The sequence below is a fragment of the Peromyscus eremicus genome, chromosome 11, assembly GCF_949786415.1.
Source record: "Peromyscus eremicus chromosome 11, PerEre_H2_v1, whole genome shotgun sequence".
Lineage (NCBI taxonomy): Eukaryota > Metazoa > Chordata > Mammalia > Rodentia > Cricetidae > Peromyscus > Peromyscus eremicus.
In genome coordinates this window covers 3,614,289-3,631,982 of record NC_081427.1, presented here as the reverse complement: position 1 = coordinate 3,631,982, position 17,694 = coordinate 3,614,289, and the positions used below count along the sequence as shown (strand labels likewise).

At 45.7% G+C, this 17,694-nt stretch overlaps 1 protein-coding gene across 1 annotated transcript in view; it reads right to left on the bottom strand.

Moving 5' to 3' along the window:
* Positions 1 to 17,694, bottom strand: part of Adamts16 (ADAM metallopeptidase with thrombospondin type 1 motif 16) — a 117,015-nt gene that overhangs the window by 12,473 nt on the left and 86,848 nt on the right. The window lies entirely within an intron of this gene.

Below are 17,694 nucleotides of genomic sequence, written 5' to 3'. Positions count from 1 at the left end.
GGCTATGGGGGTGAGATGTGGAGGAGCTGGAGGGGGTGGGGGAAATAGGATAAAAATACATTGTATGAATAAATGATGTTCTCAAAGGACCCATTTACTTCCAGTCAGTGACAGAAACTACTTCCTTATCTTCCCTACTTCCTACAGCCTGCTCCCCTGTCCCTGCTCACAGGATTTTGAGACTGTGTCTCTGTTGTTCCTATTACCTAGCTGTTGAGTAATTCAGATTTGATTTTATTTCACCTATAGTCACTCAGGGCTTGTTGGACCCTTTTGATAGGGTGTTGTGACATCTCACCATCTTTTCAGTTCATTCACAGTATGTTTTTCCAAATCCTACACTGTGGATTCCCTCTCTGGTTTTAAGGCATCCTTATTAATGACTGTGTTGGCTGGAGATGGGAGGTGGAATGGAGGTGGGTCCAAGTTCAGCCCAGTGGTATCCTGCTAGGTGTGAGCTAAGCTTGGGTAGGGCTTCACAGCCTTGTGTAGGAGGGCTTCATGGCCATGATGTTCAGTCAACACAGGGGACTGTGAGGATACACACTTCGGCATGGCTGTGATGCTCAGCAAGTACAGGGGCCATGAGAATACACACTGTAGTGTGGCCATGATGCTCAGTCAGAACAGGGGTTGTGAGAATACACACTGTAGTGTGGTCATGATGCTCAGTCAGAACAGGGGTTGTGAGAATACACACTGTAGTGTGGTCATGATGCTCAGCTAGTACAGAGGCCATGAGGACACACACTGTGATGTGGCCACGATGCTCAGTCAGTACAGGGGCTGTGAGAATACACACTGCAGTGTGACCACAATGCTTAGCTGGTATAGGGGCCATGAGGACACACACTGCAGTGTGGCCACGATGCTCAGTCAGTACAGAGGCCATGAGGACACACACCGTGATGTGGCCACAATGCTCAATCAGTACAGGGGTTGTGAGAACACACACTGTAGTGTGGCCATGATGCTCAGTCAGTACAGGGGTTGTGAGAACACACACTGTAGTGTGACCACAATGCTCAGCCAGTATAGGGGCCATGAGGACACACACTGCAGTGTGGCCACGATGCTCAGTCAGTACATGAGGACACATACTGTGGCAGGGGGGATTTTGCCCATTAAGCTATCTCCTTGGTCCAGCTTGGGACTTCTTTGATTGTCTTTAGACTAAGGTGGTAAATCTGAAAGGAGAGGAAGCTGACAACACTTCCTGGGAAAGGGAAACACCTACTCTGAGTTGCATGACACCTGCACACTTGGTTGCGTCAGGGTGCTTGTGCTTAGTTTTGTTTTGGAGAAGCCTTATGCTGTTTTATTCCTGAAAAGATTCCATTACGTGTTGAAGCACATTGTAAAAGCTCTGTCGTTTTAAAAACGTATAAAAAGAAAACACACAAGGGCTCTAGCAACTGGTCCCACGTCAACTGTGGGAAGACTTCAGATTCTCCATATCAGCAAGAGGAGTGTTTTTCATTACATGCTAAACAAACGCATGGCACGTCCTTCTGGCAAGGGACTGTTGCCTGCTGCTGTGGCGTGATGGCTCTGCCTGCGGATCCTCTTGGCTGCTCCTGGGCCACCTCGGTGTGCTTTCATGTTATCTTTTTATATTTTCCCATTTCTTAGGTTTGCCCTCAGCCTTGCAGCCTTATAAACGGTAATTGGTGTCCACGCTGGGGCTGTGAAAGACATCTTGGCTGCTCACAGGCTTTCCACACCTCCTCCCTAAGTCTGTCTCCACCATCTCCAGCCACTCCAACTGGGTTGATCCGTTCTCTACCCATCTCCCTTAACTGCGAGTCATTAAGAAAAACCTTCTGAGCAGGGATCACGCAGATTCCTTCTGCAAGCGCCAAGTGTCTGGTTTGCTTCACAGAGAGAGCTCAGGGGAAATGCCTTCACTCCAGCTTAGAAAAGAGTTGCAGTCCACACTGTTCCTCTGCTGCTGCCCGAGGGAGGGTTCCCCGTGCAGGAGCAAGCCTCATTCAGCAGCTGACCAGGGACCACAGCAATGACTGCTTTGTTTAATTCGCCTACCAGTAGAAACAAGAAGGCTGTTTTTTCTCAGACAGTCATGGTTCCCAGACAGGATATGGGTACACACAGCCTCCACTGTGGAGGCTCCCTCATAGGGCCTACATGTGTGGATTTCACCGTGACTGTGAGTCATAGAGAGAGTTGCTTTCTCTCAGACTGTAAGTTATGTCCTTAGGATCATTTGCTCCACACTAAGCATCTGTACTGGTTAACAGCTACTAAGGTTTGGATCTGGACTGTTCCTCAAAGGCCAGGGTGTTGAAAGCTTGGTGCCAGTCCTCCTGTGATGCAGGACACGTTAAGAAGTGAGGCCTTGTGTTGGAATTAGGTCGCTAGGGCATGTCCTTGAAAGAGATGCTGGAACTCCCAACCCTCTGGTCTATCATCTGCTTCTGGGTCCCTGTGAGGGAGCAGCTTTCTCAACTTCACATTCCTGCTACGATGTGATTGATGTTTTCTCACAAGGTCATGCAACAGTATAGCCAGCTATAGAGACCTCCCAAACCATGAACCAGAGTTACTCTTTCTCCTTTTCAGCTGACTCATCCCCAGCATTGCCATAGTAACAGAGCACTGATTGACACACCAAGTATTAGATGTGTTTCAATTAAATCCCCACCCCCTGCACCTCACCGTCTAGTCCAATTTTAAAGACAAAAATAGCATGTGTCTTTATCCTGTCAATTGTTGTCTTCGTTGGCATTTCAAGGTCAGGCATTCTGTTCTGTTTTCTAGGTTGACTCTCCGTGGGTGCTCTTGGGTGTACTAAACATGGGGAATGATGAATACACAAATCCCAGTCACAACACACCTGTAAGGAGCTGTGGTGAGAGTTACAGGCTCACAGATAGAGGTCATCTGACAGATGGGGGCACAGAGAACAGTCACCGTCTAGAGGCTTCAGCTTTGGCATTTGCCGCCAGGTGAGTCTTGTGCAACCCGGCTTTCACACTTAATAGCATCTGTCACAGCATTCAGGTTCCTTCTTATTAAGCTATCTTCTTTACATTTGTAAGTGATCCCCAATGAGCTCTATAATAGGCCCCACCCAGTACACATACACACTCAGCATTTAGCAGCTTCCAGCTGCTTCTGTGGTCTGAGAGACTGGGTGCTGGTCATGCTCTGAAGCCACATAAACCTCATCTTCGTGTCTAAGTCATTTGAGACCCACCACCCTTTTCAAATGAAATGTTTTAAATATGACAATTCACATTCAGCAGTAAACGTGGGCACTTTGAAGCGGCTGCCCTTCCACAAGACAAAAATCAGTTTAGTTACAGCACAAGCAGACTATACACACTGGCTGGGGTCAGAGGACGGAGAATGTACAGGAGGCAGGTAGCCAAGGCCCTGTAGCTCCCCCTTCTTATCAGGTGATGAGAATTTAGGATTGATCTCTGCCAGGGTCATTTTGTCACCATCTCTCCACACCATCCCCAAAACAAGTTCTAGCTCTGTAGGAGCCAGTGGACCTGTTAGGTAAGCAGATGTACAAGTGTGAGCTGTGGGACCAGGTGCACAGGCGTGGCAGACTGTTGTAGTCTTTGGGCATGTGCCAATCTCTTGAACAATGCACCTGGAATCTCCAGTTTCTCCTAACACGTAGCAAGCACCGAAGGCTCAGAAGTCATGGTGCAGCATGGCTGTGCACACTCTCCGACCTTCTCCGCCAGAGGTGGTTTACACAAATGACAGACATACACTGACCAGTGGGTATGACCTTCTTTTGTCACCTGTGACATGCCCTTCTAGGAGTTCGTGCAGGGTCTAGCTCTGCTCTCCAGGTCAGAACAGAAAGCCCACTCCTGACAAATGGCTGGCAAGGGGCAAGTGCCGGCAGCCAAGTCCTCCCCGGCACCTTAAGGAGTTCCACTTAGCAGTTACTTCATTTTCTTTAGCTTCAAAAAGTTGGACCACTTTTTTTTCTTTGTAGAGCTGAAGGAGAGATTTATAATGAGCCAGACCCAGACCCAGAATTGTTCTCATGTCTAGATGCGGGATTTCTCTGCTGAAGCGTGCAAAGCCAGACATCAAAAGCTTGCTCCAAAGGAGTCACTGTGGTGTTAATTTTACAAACTGTGGGGAGCCAAAGGCGTGTAAAGGTTCACTTATCAGAGGCCAAAATGCTATTTCTACCAGATTTTCTTTTCTTACTGTCCTGTCATTGCACATTACTTTACAAATAATCAGTATGGACCACAGAGCTTCGTTTATGCAGGTAAAGACAGGGAGGAGAGAATTCTGGGAGATACACAAACAGCAAGTTGACCTCCATGTTCTGGATGGTCTCAGTTCATCCAGGTTCTAACAAAAGCTATCCATCTGAGCACGTTCTCTCTGCAGAATGTTGGGCTGTTGCAGTGACCTTCTCATGATGCCTTAGAGGGACTGATTAATTCCTGAGTGAAGGTGGAGTCATGGTTCCTGGGAAGTCTGCCCTCCATGCAGTTTCCACCGGGAATGGGAAGAGAAGGGTGTGCTTGATCCTGGTATGGCAGCAGAAGTGACTCCTGTTTACCAGCTTTTCTCCGAGGAAGTTTAGCCTAAGATATCTGGTGGCCAATGCATGAGTGAAATGAAACAGGAACAGGCAGTGGTCTCAGTCCCAGACTCTGTCCCCAGACAGAACCAAGGTCTACATTTGCCCTTGATCTGTTGGAAATAACTAGAGCTTCCTGTGTTCAAATTTCAGTTTGTGGCAGCAACTCTGTAGCACGGATTGGGTCTTGTTAATAAAATCCCAGAGTCAGATACTAGAGTGAAAGCTGAAAGATTAGAGAAAAAGAGCAGCCAGGCACTAGTTCTCACCTCTACACAGTCCTTGGCTGAAAGGGATCTGAGCTCCTGTCTCCTCCCATCTTATATTCCTTGCTCTGTCCAGCCATATCACTTCCTGTCTCTACCTCTCTAGTGCTGGGATTAAAGGCGTGAGATCCACTGCCTGGGTCTATGGCTAACTAGTGACTGGCTTTGCCCTCTGATCTTCAGGCCAGCTTTGTTTGTTAGAGCAGACACAACATATCACCACACAACTCCCTTTGGCCTACTGCAGAGGAGGAAGCTACTCCTTAGGTACTTGGGTCTGCAAGGTCCTTTGCTTAGGATGTCCTCCAGGAACCTAGGCACCTTGGTGCTTTGGTGGAAGTCTATATGCCTTCTGCTGTCAAAGCAAAGCCACCCGGGAAGTTAGGGGACATTGTCTCCAGTAGTTCATTCCTCCAAGTCTCTCAGACAATCCACCTTGGGAAGCGGCCAAGAAACATCCCCACTGCTTGGACAAGGCAGGCTGAGGCAGGGGGATATTCACAGCTGAGGACTGGCCCAGGTGACCCAGACTGTACTTACACCATCCTGCACTGAAGCGCATAAGCACTTTCTCACTGGCACAGGCTCTCACAGAACCCTTTCATGTTCCTCTCTCGGTAGAGAACCACTCAGATGGGAATCTGTCTTGGTGGTTCCTTGTGCCTGCTGTATTCTTCCCAAGACATCAGCCATGTGGCCTGGGTGGTCTCCTCCCTGCCCATGAGCTCACATTGGCCTCTTTAGAAGGTGGTGTGTACTCACACTGAATGGGGGTATCCACTCCCTGAGACTTCACCCCGAGGGAGTTCTCTGGACCTGCTCACCACTGAAGCACCATCCTGGAGATGCCAAGCTTGCCCTCAGATGCCCACAGCCCTTTGCTGTCACTGTTGTCTCTTGGGTTCCATCCATCCCGCTGCGTCAGCCTTTAAAACTTGTTTATGCCAGCTGGTCTTGTCACTGGAACTATGTAATGTAATTAGGTTTGGTGTAACTTTGTGAAACATGAGCATGAAAAAAGAGGCTTGTTTCTAAGAAAATGAACTTGAATCTTGGGAATGAGTCAGTAAAGACCAGTCATTAAGTGGGACTGCTGTCAAATTAGGTGTGGCTGAGGAAAAAGTAAAACATGGAGAAAAATGAAAAAGAAAATCTGAAGTGATGTGTGGTGAGTTCACTCATTGCAGAAACTCAAACTGAAAACCCGGTGCCCTGACCTTGAAGGTGGATCCTTATTCATCGAGAGGGTTGGGCCATTAATTAAGAAACTCGGCAAATGACACCATTATGGACCTCAAGTGAAAATAAATATTCAAGCCCCCTGGCTATCCTGTAAATTTACTGATTTTTAAAAAACAGTGGGTAGACAGACCTTGTCTTGACTCCTGCCCCTCCATGCAGAACCCCTGCTTATGAGTAACTTCCTTCAGTACTCAGTGGCCCATCTCAGCTCCTGGTACCTGCACAGGACCCTGCACTGAAGCTGGACGCTGGCCACTATCCCCTAAACCACAGTCACTGTCCCATTCCCCAGCGAAGCTCCTCACTGCAGCCGTGAGGTGTCATGCCATTTCGTGCCTTCACTTTACTTAGCTGAGTAGATGCTGTCCCCAGGGGAGCCCAGAGGCCTTTGCCCATGGACTGGGCAGCATGCCTAGCCAGATAGACTTTGAGAAAGCCAATGGGAATGATGGCCACGTAGAACTGGCAGCATTAAGGTGGGCTGCACAGCCCCCAAGGTGACAGCATGGTGAATTCAGTGTGGCAGAGACCAGTCTTAGAGAACCAAGGACTGGAGAAGATGAGGGTGTGGCAGTGAGGGCTGTGGGGAGTCGGAGGCCTTAGGTGGTGTTTGGGGTTCTAGACAATGACAGTGAGGAGACAGTCTGGACGGCATCTAGAGAAAGACTCTGTGTCTGTGGGAAGGGTCAGCAGAAACGGCGTCACTGGAGATGATGGACCACTGGATGTCACTGTGGCTGTGGGCGAGGTGCTGGTGGCAGGTTCCTCACTGATGTGGCTCACACCGACTGTCCACAGAATGCATACTCCAGAATTGGCTCTTTGTGAAACTCACAGGTTGAATGCAAAGTCTCTCACACTGACAGTCTCCACCAACCGAGCACAAACATGAAGCGGCTATGGGTGAATCATCATGGTATTCCTCACAGTTTCCATTTGGGATCACCACAGTGAACTCATGCTGCGGAGAACTCATTTCTCCTATAGATATAGAAATCCCTCAGGTTGTGACCATGTGCCAAGAGGATTGTGCTAATCAAAGCCTGTCTTTGCTCCTGACCTTGCATACCTTGCTGCCCATCTGGGTTCTGAACACAGGGGTAGCATGCTGTGGGATAGATAAAGCGACCCTGGGTCAGGATGTCTGGGTTCAGATCTCTGCTCCTCTTCCTTGGGAGGCTTTTGGAAAATTATGAACATCCATATTTGTATCATCATCTGTAGACTGGAGTTCATCCTAACACAACCCGTCCCCCATGCAGTATTTAGAAGAACAGGAGCTGGCATACAGCAGGAGCTGCTGAACCATGAGCTACAGTTCTCATGGAGGCACCCATCCTGTCTTTTTCATCCTTCCCTTGGCCCTTATCCTTAGCCCTTATCCAGAAAAGTAAGCATGCTCCTTAGCCCTTATCCAGAAAAGTGAGCATGCTCCCATGTGGTGCACAGGACTCAATAAACCAAGTCCCTTATCCACTTCACACACAAACAAGGAGATAAAACTATGTTTCATATTGCATTACTTATATGTATGTTTTTGGAAAATCTTTGAAAGGCCATTAAAACATGGCCAATCAACATGAATTATTTTAAAGCCAGAAATAACCACAGAGACACGAACACTGGTTGTATAGCATCTTCCCATTTTCCTGTCACATATAAAGTAATAAAGAGAACATTATTATGCAAGAATATTCAGTCTGTCACCAATATTGTAGATTTTAAAATTCTACAAGTGGAGAGGAAGGAAAAGATTGAATGAAGAGAGCTATAGTTTGTGTAAAGAAAACCAAGTGCATTAATGCCTTTCTAAAGAGGAAGAAGTGATTTACTGAGTTAGAAATACCAGAAAGATCTGCAAAAGTGCCCTCCATCTCTGCTGGAAGAGTATTCCAGAGCTCATGAAGATGAGTGAGCATAGGAAAGAAGTGTTTGTGAGTAGATCTCATGAATCCCGTGCTTCATAAAGAAAACATAACCAAGTACTTGAACAGCTTCCAGAAGAAGTTGCAGAGGCCCACTGAGTCAAGAAAAGAGAAGCCTGGGCTATTTTGTGTTGCTTTTAGGCAGCCCCATTTGATGCCCCCAAAGAGGATGAGGTCTTTCTTCCTTTTGTTCACACTCACACCCATAGGCAATGGGGTCCCCCAGGCATCTTATTTGCTAGCCAGGGAATATGCTCCTTACAATATTTAGGTGAACACCATCTATACAAACATGAACTTGCATGCTACATAGGTGTGACAATTCCTCATCTAAGATGCTTCATCCCTTGGGAGCTTTCCTGTCCTAGGATGTGCCATGTTCCTAGCTGAGGAGAGATGCCACCCAAATTGTTCAGAAGATGAACCTGCTAATGGACACATCATATAAATCACCCTAAAAGATGCCCATGAGATTTTGCTGAGCAGCCTAGCATCCAAAGCTTGGGAAACAGCAAGCATCATTTTGCTTTCAACAAGAGGTGACACAGATACAACACTTTCCGTGAAGACACTCTCACTGAGGGATGCAGTCATCTGGCCTGGGGAGGCAAATACCCTGCTAAAAGGGCCAGATAATAAAAGGTTCAGTTTAGTGATCCATTTGGGAAGCAGAGGTGTTCCTACCACATCAATACAGCCCTAACTGTAACCATATATGCAGATTTGGTGGCAGCTGCATTGGGCCCATAGGGCCAAAGTTTACCCTTATGATTTAGTTAATTTGGTTGATGAGTGAAAGGATTGAACACAGCTACAGACATCAGCTGAGACATCTCACAAGACAAGTGTGGAGCACAGCCTTAGAGTCCTGTGAGAAGAGGACAAAGAAGCCTATGGTCGCCAACAGTGAGACAACAGTGGCCGTGAAGTCCCACACATCAAATCTTGACATTCCCAGGACAAATATTAAAGAACTAAATGAGCTTGTCCAGGTGGCCCCACACACTGCACCTCACAGTGAATCCCATGAAGTAACAGCCAGCCCACTTAGTGCCAGTGCCAGACCAAGCTCTGCGCTACATTAACATTCCTAGTACCTTAGGGACGAGGGGACATTGAATCCAAGTTTGCAGGTGAGGAGACTGAGGCCCAGGGATGCTGAGCATCTTGGCTGCAGCTACCCAGTCCATGATGATCAAGCACATGCATCGGGAAGCAGCAGGGGCAGAGAAGGGAAGAGTGAGGCTCTGCTCCTTCCTCCTCTATTGCACTTACTGCTGCAAAAATAAGATTTTTCACAAGGCCGGTCAAGCGATCTACAGTGAGTAAGTATTCTCTTTGACCCAGTTCTAGAGCACCCCAGGTGTGCACCTTGGCAGGGGCTCTGTGGCTTGCTTATCCTAATTGTACAATTGCAGTTTTTGTCACATGTATCTGTTTCACACTCCATCTGTGCACACTTTGTTGCCCTAGGGGAGAGTGGTGTGTGGCTCTTCACGGTTGACTGTCCACGAGGCACAGGGACCTCGGAACTTCCTTTCTAGTCAGTCTTGGATCAGTGATGTAGTGTCCTTCTCTGTTCAAAACAGCTCCTCCCAGTCATCAGAAGCATCCTGTTTTCTAGCCTCTGAGATGTCATTCTTCTTCTCCAGAAGGTGATCTGCGGTGGCCCGGGGGGAAAGCTGAGGTGCCCAACACGGATATGAACATTTCACGGAGGACTCAGGTTCACTTGTCTTTCTTCCGTCATGTATGATCTCCCCACAGCAGGAAGCTTTGCTCACCACTCAAGGTGCAATGTGCAGTTTGGGGGCAAAGAGGATTCACTGACCACTGAGCTCGGCTCCTTTTCCAGAACATTCTATAGAATGAGTGTCAAGAACTTGTTCCATCCCAGGAGAGGGAGCTTCCCTGCTGTGGGTCTTCCTTTTTCCACAAAGATGTAAACACGGTGTGGCATCTCTTCTTCTGTTGCAGGCTTTTCTGACATGCTTCCTCTCAGTTTATTGGATGTCTATTCCTAGGTAAGTGTGTAGAAGGGATCTTCACCGTGCTCTTGAGTACATTTCAGGTGTTCCAAGTCTAGTGCATCTGGACTATGGGAGTCTGGAGCACAGCCCTTCAGCCCCTGAGGCTTGGAAACATGGCCCAGTGGGGACACTCTCAGGATTTAGAAAGCTCTAGTTTAGGGTGATTCTCAAGTCCCGTGCTAGAGTTGTGGTGACTGAGAAACCACAAATTGCCATAAACACCATGAGTTTTCTGAGAGAAACCAAAGAAGATTGTATGTGCTTGTTCTCAGAGTCAGACACCCAGCCTCCTGACATACTGTGGGAAATTAGCTAATGCCCTCCCTGAGTCTCAGTCACAGTCCTCTGCATCAAGGGATGCAGAAAAACAGTAAGTGTATGCCAGTCTCTGAACTCCATCCATGTTGCCTTCAGGGAAACTAGCTTGCTAAGAAAAAACTGAGCACTGTATTTCCTTGATTTGTATAAAAACTGAGAGCTGTCAGTCAGGGCTGGATGGTGGGGTGTGGGTGTGAGCATGGGGAAGTGTCGGCCAGGGCTGGATGGTGGGGTGTGGATGTGAGCATGGGGAAGTGTCGGTCAGGGCTGGATGGTGGGGTGTGGATGTGAGCATTGGGAAATGTGGGGCAGTAGCAGCAGCAGACTCAGCAGTAGTTACTGTGGCTGCTACACAGTGACAGTACTATCCTTAAAGCTGTTAAGTGGCTGCCGAGTAGGAGCTGAGCATGAAGGGCTGGTGGATTGTGGGCAGTTCTTTCTGGTCAGTATATAGTACATGATCAGATCTCTGCTGAGAATATATGCTTATAAAAGTCAGAATCGTCATTTTTGTGAAAGCTTGGAGAATACCATTTTTGCAGCAGGCAGGTCTTCCTGTGTGAAGAGACTGATTCAAGGAAATAAATCCATAGTGCAGGTAAGATAACAATGGCATAATTTCCTGGCTCCATGGAAATCACCTCTTCAGATACTGTCACTCATCTCGGGACATCTGCAGATTAGTTACTTCCTTTTTCTCCTTAGGAACTCTGAAGTGCTCACTGGCTGGACTCTTCACTGTCAAGCAGGCCCTGAAAACCTTGCTTTTATCATTAGATGATCTAATTATATAACACTGTAGCTATTACACCTAACTAACAGTGTGGTTTGAATAACAATGGCCCCCACAGGCTCACACTTTTGAATGCTTAGTCATTGGGGAGTGGTATCACTTGAGAAGGATTAGGAGGTGTGGCCTTGTTGGAGTAGGTATGGCCTTATTGGAGGAAGTGTGTCACCGGGGGATGGGGTGGCTTTGAGGCTTCAAAAGCCCAAGGCAGGCACAGTGACTCTTTTCCTGCCACTTGTGGATGCTGATGTAGGACTCTCAACTTCTCCAGCACCATGTCTGGCTGCATGCTGTCATGCTCCCTGCTATGATGATAATGGACTAAAGCTCTGAAACTGTGAGTCCAGCCACAATTAAATGCTTTCTTTTATAAGAGTTGCTGTGGTCATGGTGTCTCTTGACAGCAATAAAGCAGTGACCAAGACACCAACTAAATATTTAAGTTCTAGTGTCTGTATCATCCTTTGGAAGCATCCTCCTTCAATCTTGACATCCCAAGTTTCCAAGGGATTCATATAGCAAATGTCACATCATCTAGTACTCTTCAAGCGCTTGTGCAGACACCGAAGGCCTGAGGAGAGCTGAAGTGTGTGGGTGTCTCCTTAGTGAAACTGACTGCGTTGTAATCAATATAATCACCAGTCAATACTGTTAAAAGGCTAATGCTCAGGCTGGAGAGATGGCTCAGAGGTTAAGAGCACCGACTGCACTTCCAGAGGTCCTGAGTTCAATTCCCAGCAACCACATGGTGGCTCACAACCATCTGTAATGAGATTTGGCGTCCTCTTCTGTATACATAATAAATAAATAAACCTTAAAAAAAAGGTAATGCTCAATAATACTAACTTTGTATGGCAGGCATATGAAATTATTTTTGTATTTGAATGGTTTTACATATGCCTGATATTCTTCTGTTAAGTTGGGGCAAAGAAAACCCACATTTAAGGACTTGTTCATTCTCTAGCTCAGAGATGATTCTCAGCTAGTCTAGATGATTGGGCTGTGGCAGCCAGCCAGGGTAGCAGTCAGTGAACATTCTTTCCAGAGGATCACAGGCAAGGTGTAGAAGCAATGTCTGGGCAGTGTATACACACACACACACACACACACACACACACACACACACTTTCTCGAACATTCTCAAACAGTGCAAATGATCTGTGCTGATAAATCCAGTGTCCAAATCCATCTAGTTTATTGATTTTTCAATATTATAGTAATGATGGATAGTGGCTAAATGAGGTGTATAATCTGTAGAAATTCTAATATGTATAACAAATCTTTTTTTTTTTGGTGTTTTTTGTTTTTTGTTTTTTGAGACAGGGTTTCTCTGTGTAGCTTTGCACCTTTCCTGGAACTCACTTGGTAGTCCAGGCTGGCCTTGAACTCACAGAGGTCCACCTGGCTCTGCCTCCCAAGTGCTGGGATTAAAGGTGTGCACCACCACCACCCGGCATAACAAATCTTTGTAATAGGTAAATATATTATGCTCAATTCAAAGGTGGTGAAACTGAGGTTCAAATGTACTCAAAATATGCAAGGGCAGGTGACAGAGTTGGGGCCAGACATAGTCTGGGAGCAGCACCTATTCTCTGGATGATCATGAGAGTCATCTGCTGAGACACATCATTTATGTGGTCACAATGAGAACCAAGAGAGAGTGGCAACCTCCAGTTTTGTGGCAGCCCCTCACTAGCACCCTTTACCCAGGCAGGGATCAGGGCATAGCTTCAGAGACAAGCAATGGTCCTGCTGACAGACAGACTGAATTCTGAGTGCAAGTTGTCAGTAGCTTGAAAAGCAGACAGCTGGTGGATGGAAATCACACTGATAACTTCATAAAGAAAACACAGATCTTTAACCTTTTTAAAATTAAAAGTCATGGTAAGTAGCACAAACCTTAAAAGGTCTTATTAATAAAAAACTCAGAGCCAGGTATTGGTGAACGCTGGAAGATCAGAGAAACAGAACCAACCACAGCCTCCTCACCTCACCAGTTCCTCAGCTGATCCTGTTTCCTCAGACTGGAAGCTTCTGAGTCCTCATCCAAATGGATCTCAGCTGAACTGCTGCTAAAAGCCTAAAAGCTTAACCAGCCTCTAGTTCCTGTTCCCCATGCCTTTATACCTTTTGCTCCCTGTCATCACTTCCTGGGATTAAAGGTGTGTGTTACCACACCTGGCTGTTTCCAGTGTGGCTTTGAACTCACAGAGATCCAGACAGATCTCTGCTTCTGGAATGCTAGGATTAAAGGCATGTGCTACCACTGCCTAACCTCTATGTTTAATATTGTGGCTGTTCAGTTCTCTGACCCCTAGATAAGTTTATTGGGGTGCACAATATATCAACCACAATAGTGGGAACTATGGAAATGATGGTTCAAATTAAACAGCACAGATTCTTTTCTTCAAAAGTCAAGCCAACAGCTGAGAGACTCAGCACACCCAAAGAAAAAGAAAAACAAACAACGAGACAAAACAACAAAACACCCCCATCTCAACCCACTGCTAGACACAACTTGCTCCAAACACTACCACTGGCTCCACAGTGCACCGGGAAAGCACAGAGCCTGCAGCAGCAGTTACATGTTCCCAAGGTCTCACAAAGACTTGGATAGAGATGGCCCAGACAGAATGAGTAGGTGAAAGAAGCCTGGAACAGAACCCAGAAACACCCTTTCTTCAAAGTGCTCATGTCAGGAGTACTTAGCACCACACAATTAAGAAATAGAACTTTGTAGGAAGACTGACCAGCAAACCCAGGTTCACCAGCTAGACTTCTCTTAGGAAATGTTGGAGTGCTGATTCTATGGATAAAGACAACAAGAAGAGAGAGTGAGACAGGACAGTGACTGGAGCTGGGAGAAGCACAGCTGAGAATCCCAGACTATAATTACCCTTCTGAGACTCCTCTTTAGTCTCATGCCCTCCAACCAGCAAAGACCTGAAGTACCTAACTGAAGAGTGAGGAAACTGTAGCTCAGAGACTGGCCCAGCCACCTGGTTCACTTGAAGAGACTGTCAAACTCTACAGTTGTCGTCAGGACTATGAAACAGATCGACAGGCTGTGATTCCGGAAAGGAGACAGAACGCAGTAAAGGTGACAGCAATATAGAGCAAAGTGGATGGAGAAAGACACTAGTTACATGGTAGGGGCCTGAGCTGAGCGGGGCAGAGGAGGAGAACACCGAGCTTAGATGGGAGCTGCGCAAACAGCTCAAACTGACTTCATAAGGTCTCATGGGGTCTTGTGATCTTGTTCTCACCCTGAGACACTGTTTACACAGTGACGGGAGGTTTTGTTTGAAAGTGAGGCTTTAATATAAAATACAACCTGAGGAATATTATCTTAAAATATGTGGGAGCTTCATGGAAGTAATGGAAGACTATGCATGATTCCTTGGAAACTTCACTAGTAAAATAAAGGCTGTGTAAACAGCCAGGAGGAGGACAAAGGATGAGAAAATGCTAAGATTCAGTCATCTTATTAATACTTGTCAAAAATGTCATGGTCGAATAATAAAAGGCAGGAATAATCCTTTTCTTCTAGACTCTCACATTGTAAGGGAAGATGCTTGAAAAAGCAGTGTTTATTTATAGGTGGTTCATTAATTAAATGCCTTAACAAATCACTAAAATGTAGCTTGTATTCTTAGAAAATGTTAATATAAACTACAAAAACCAGTCATCAGGGAGGATATGGGAGGAGCTGGAAGGGTGAAATGGGAGATGGCTATGATCATATTTCATTATATACATGTATGAAATTTTCAAAAAGATTTGGAAACAGTGAACAAAAATACACCTACATTCTAAATACGACTGACTTTAAGATATGGCAGGAAGTGTGAGATACAAAAGAAACATCCGGTAGATGGATGACACAATAAACAGATTGATCCAAAGTGACCTCACCTGTGGCCACAGTTCATAAAAGTAGATTACATTTATACATAAAAAGATATTCTTCACTTGATCAAACAAAACCCACTGAAGGAATATGCACACCTATTTAAAAATAAAGAGGACTGGAGTGCATCAGCCCGAACAAAGACAGAGGACACAAAGCTGGTTCCATCATGTTCATGCCACATAATACAGACTGCAAGACAGAAGGCAGCCTCAGAGCTGAGGATGGTCCCCATTTAATAACAACAACTCACGGCGGAACTACAACCCCACTGGCGTGGTACAATTTTAAAGTCAATTAGGAAGTAAGTTTATGAGAAAGTGTTGAGAAACGGCCAATTGTAATGTGGGGTTTTGATATACAGGGCAAGCAGAAATGACGGTATGAGGGATTTAAATTGACACCCTAGGAGTTCCATCTGATGGTCATGTAAATGACCTTTCTGCAGAACAGAGCACAGGGCCCTAAAGCCTGCCATTCCCCAGCTATCAAAGACCCCCCCCCCCCTCCAAAAAAAATGGTATAATGTGAACTCTTCTTCTGCAAAGTAAAAATGCTTGAAAGAGAGAGAATCTCTATCTGGAAACTTCAATAAACTTAGAAGTGCAGAGACACAGCTTTAAATAATTTCAGTATTGGAGAAAAAAAGCAATGGGACCAACTGTGCCCAACATCCTCCAGTGTCTCCTGTTTTCCTCTCCAAAGTCCTAATTCTGATTAAAGCTTCCAGTGAGCAACACACGCAATGATCATGTGAAAACAGACACCAGTTGGCAGTACAGCCTGCCTCTCTGGGTAACAGCTATGTATGCTGCATGTAGGTGTCTATCCTCTACCTTTCTACCTGTCATCTATCTATCTATCTATCTATCTATCTATCTATCTATCTATCTATCTATCTATCATCTATCTGTCACCTACCTATCTATTTATCTGTCTGTCTATCATCTATCTATCTAATTATATCTATCTATCTATCTATCTATCTATCTATCATACATCTATTACATCTATATATGTAATCTATCTGTAAATCTATAAATACATTCTCTAACTATGAATTGAGTATCTAAAAATCTGTGTCTAAGATCTAATATCCATTTTTCATCTATCATCTATCTATATGTCTATGAATTTATTGATCATCTGTGTGTCAGTAGATCTATTTATTCTATATATTTATTCATTTCTATAAGTATTTGAGACATGTGTCATAGGTTGGAATATCAGGTGACAGTTATATTGAGTATGGAGGGAATGTGGACATTTTGGAGTCAGTCACACTGAGACCTGAAGACCAGAGTAGTGAAAATATTATGAGAGATTTATATGTGGTTTAACATGAGGAATTTCCTAAGTTTCCTGAAAAGCAGAAATATTTTTAAATCTCCAAGATATTGTTCTGCTTTTGTTCACACACACATACACACACACACACACACACACACACACACACACACACAAAGGCACACACACAAAGGCACACACACAAAAATATATCCGTCTGACTTACATCATATACTAGCAGTGTTGATAGGTTCGTAGTGAGGATATTGTTCATTAGTATGGAGTATGTGGTGAATCTCTGTCTCTTTTTTAATTAAATTTTTTTTCTCATTTTACATACCAATCCCAGTTCCCCCTCCCTCTCTTTCTCCCACCCCCCACCTCCCTCCATCCCACCCCCCTAACCACTCCTCAGAGAGGGCAAGGCCTCTCTTGGGGAGTCAACAAAGTCTGGCATACTGGGACTAGGACCAAGCCCCTCCCACCTGTGTTATGGCTGAGCAAGGTATCCCACCCTAGGGAATGTGTTCCAAAAAGCCATTTCATGCACAGAGATAAGTCCTGGTCCCACTGCCTTGGACTCCCCAAACAGAACTAGTCACATAACTGTCACCACATTCAGAGGGCCCACACATGTTCCCCAGCTGACAGGCCAGAGTCCATCTTCTTCATTTTTATGAGTCTAAACTGCACAGGACCAGAGCAAGCCCATGGCACACTCTGCTCTTTCTGTCTGGCTTAGCTCAGCCTGTGGGACACTCAGATAAGAGGTGGCCAGTAGTGGTCTTTTATCAGCCTGCTGGGCTGTGTGGCAAGCTATACGACTAGTGCTGTTATAGAATATTGCTCCCAGTGTCCATGGATTCTAAGAACATCCCTTTACCCTAGTACAAATCCTAGATTCTCAAAAAACCAACCAACCAACCAACCAACCAACCAACCAACCAAAAACAATCCAAAAATATCTTTGGAGACCCTAGTGACTGAGGGTTCATCAAATCCTGTCTAACTTCTGACCAACACCTGGCTAGCCATGGGATGTGACGTCGAGGAACCATGGTTGAGGTGGGGCTGGTGGCCTAGAAAAGTGGTAGATCCCCACACACATTGGGGATGGCATCATCTTCTGGAGAAGGCTCTGACAGGGGCAACTCCAAGCTTAACTGTTATATGTGTCTCCATTGCTATGGAGAGAGAGGGGTGGGGCTGGATTTACATGAAGCTCCATAGAGAGTGGAGAGCTGGCAACTTGCTCTCCTGTAGTCATGTACTTCGGCAGGGCGTTTCCTCAAATTGAGGATCCATTTGCTATACTTTATGGATCTTCACATAGAGATATTT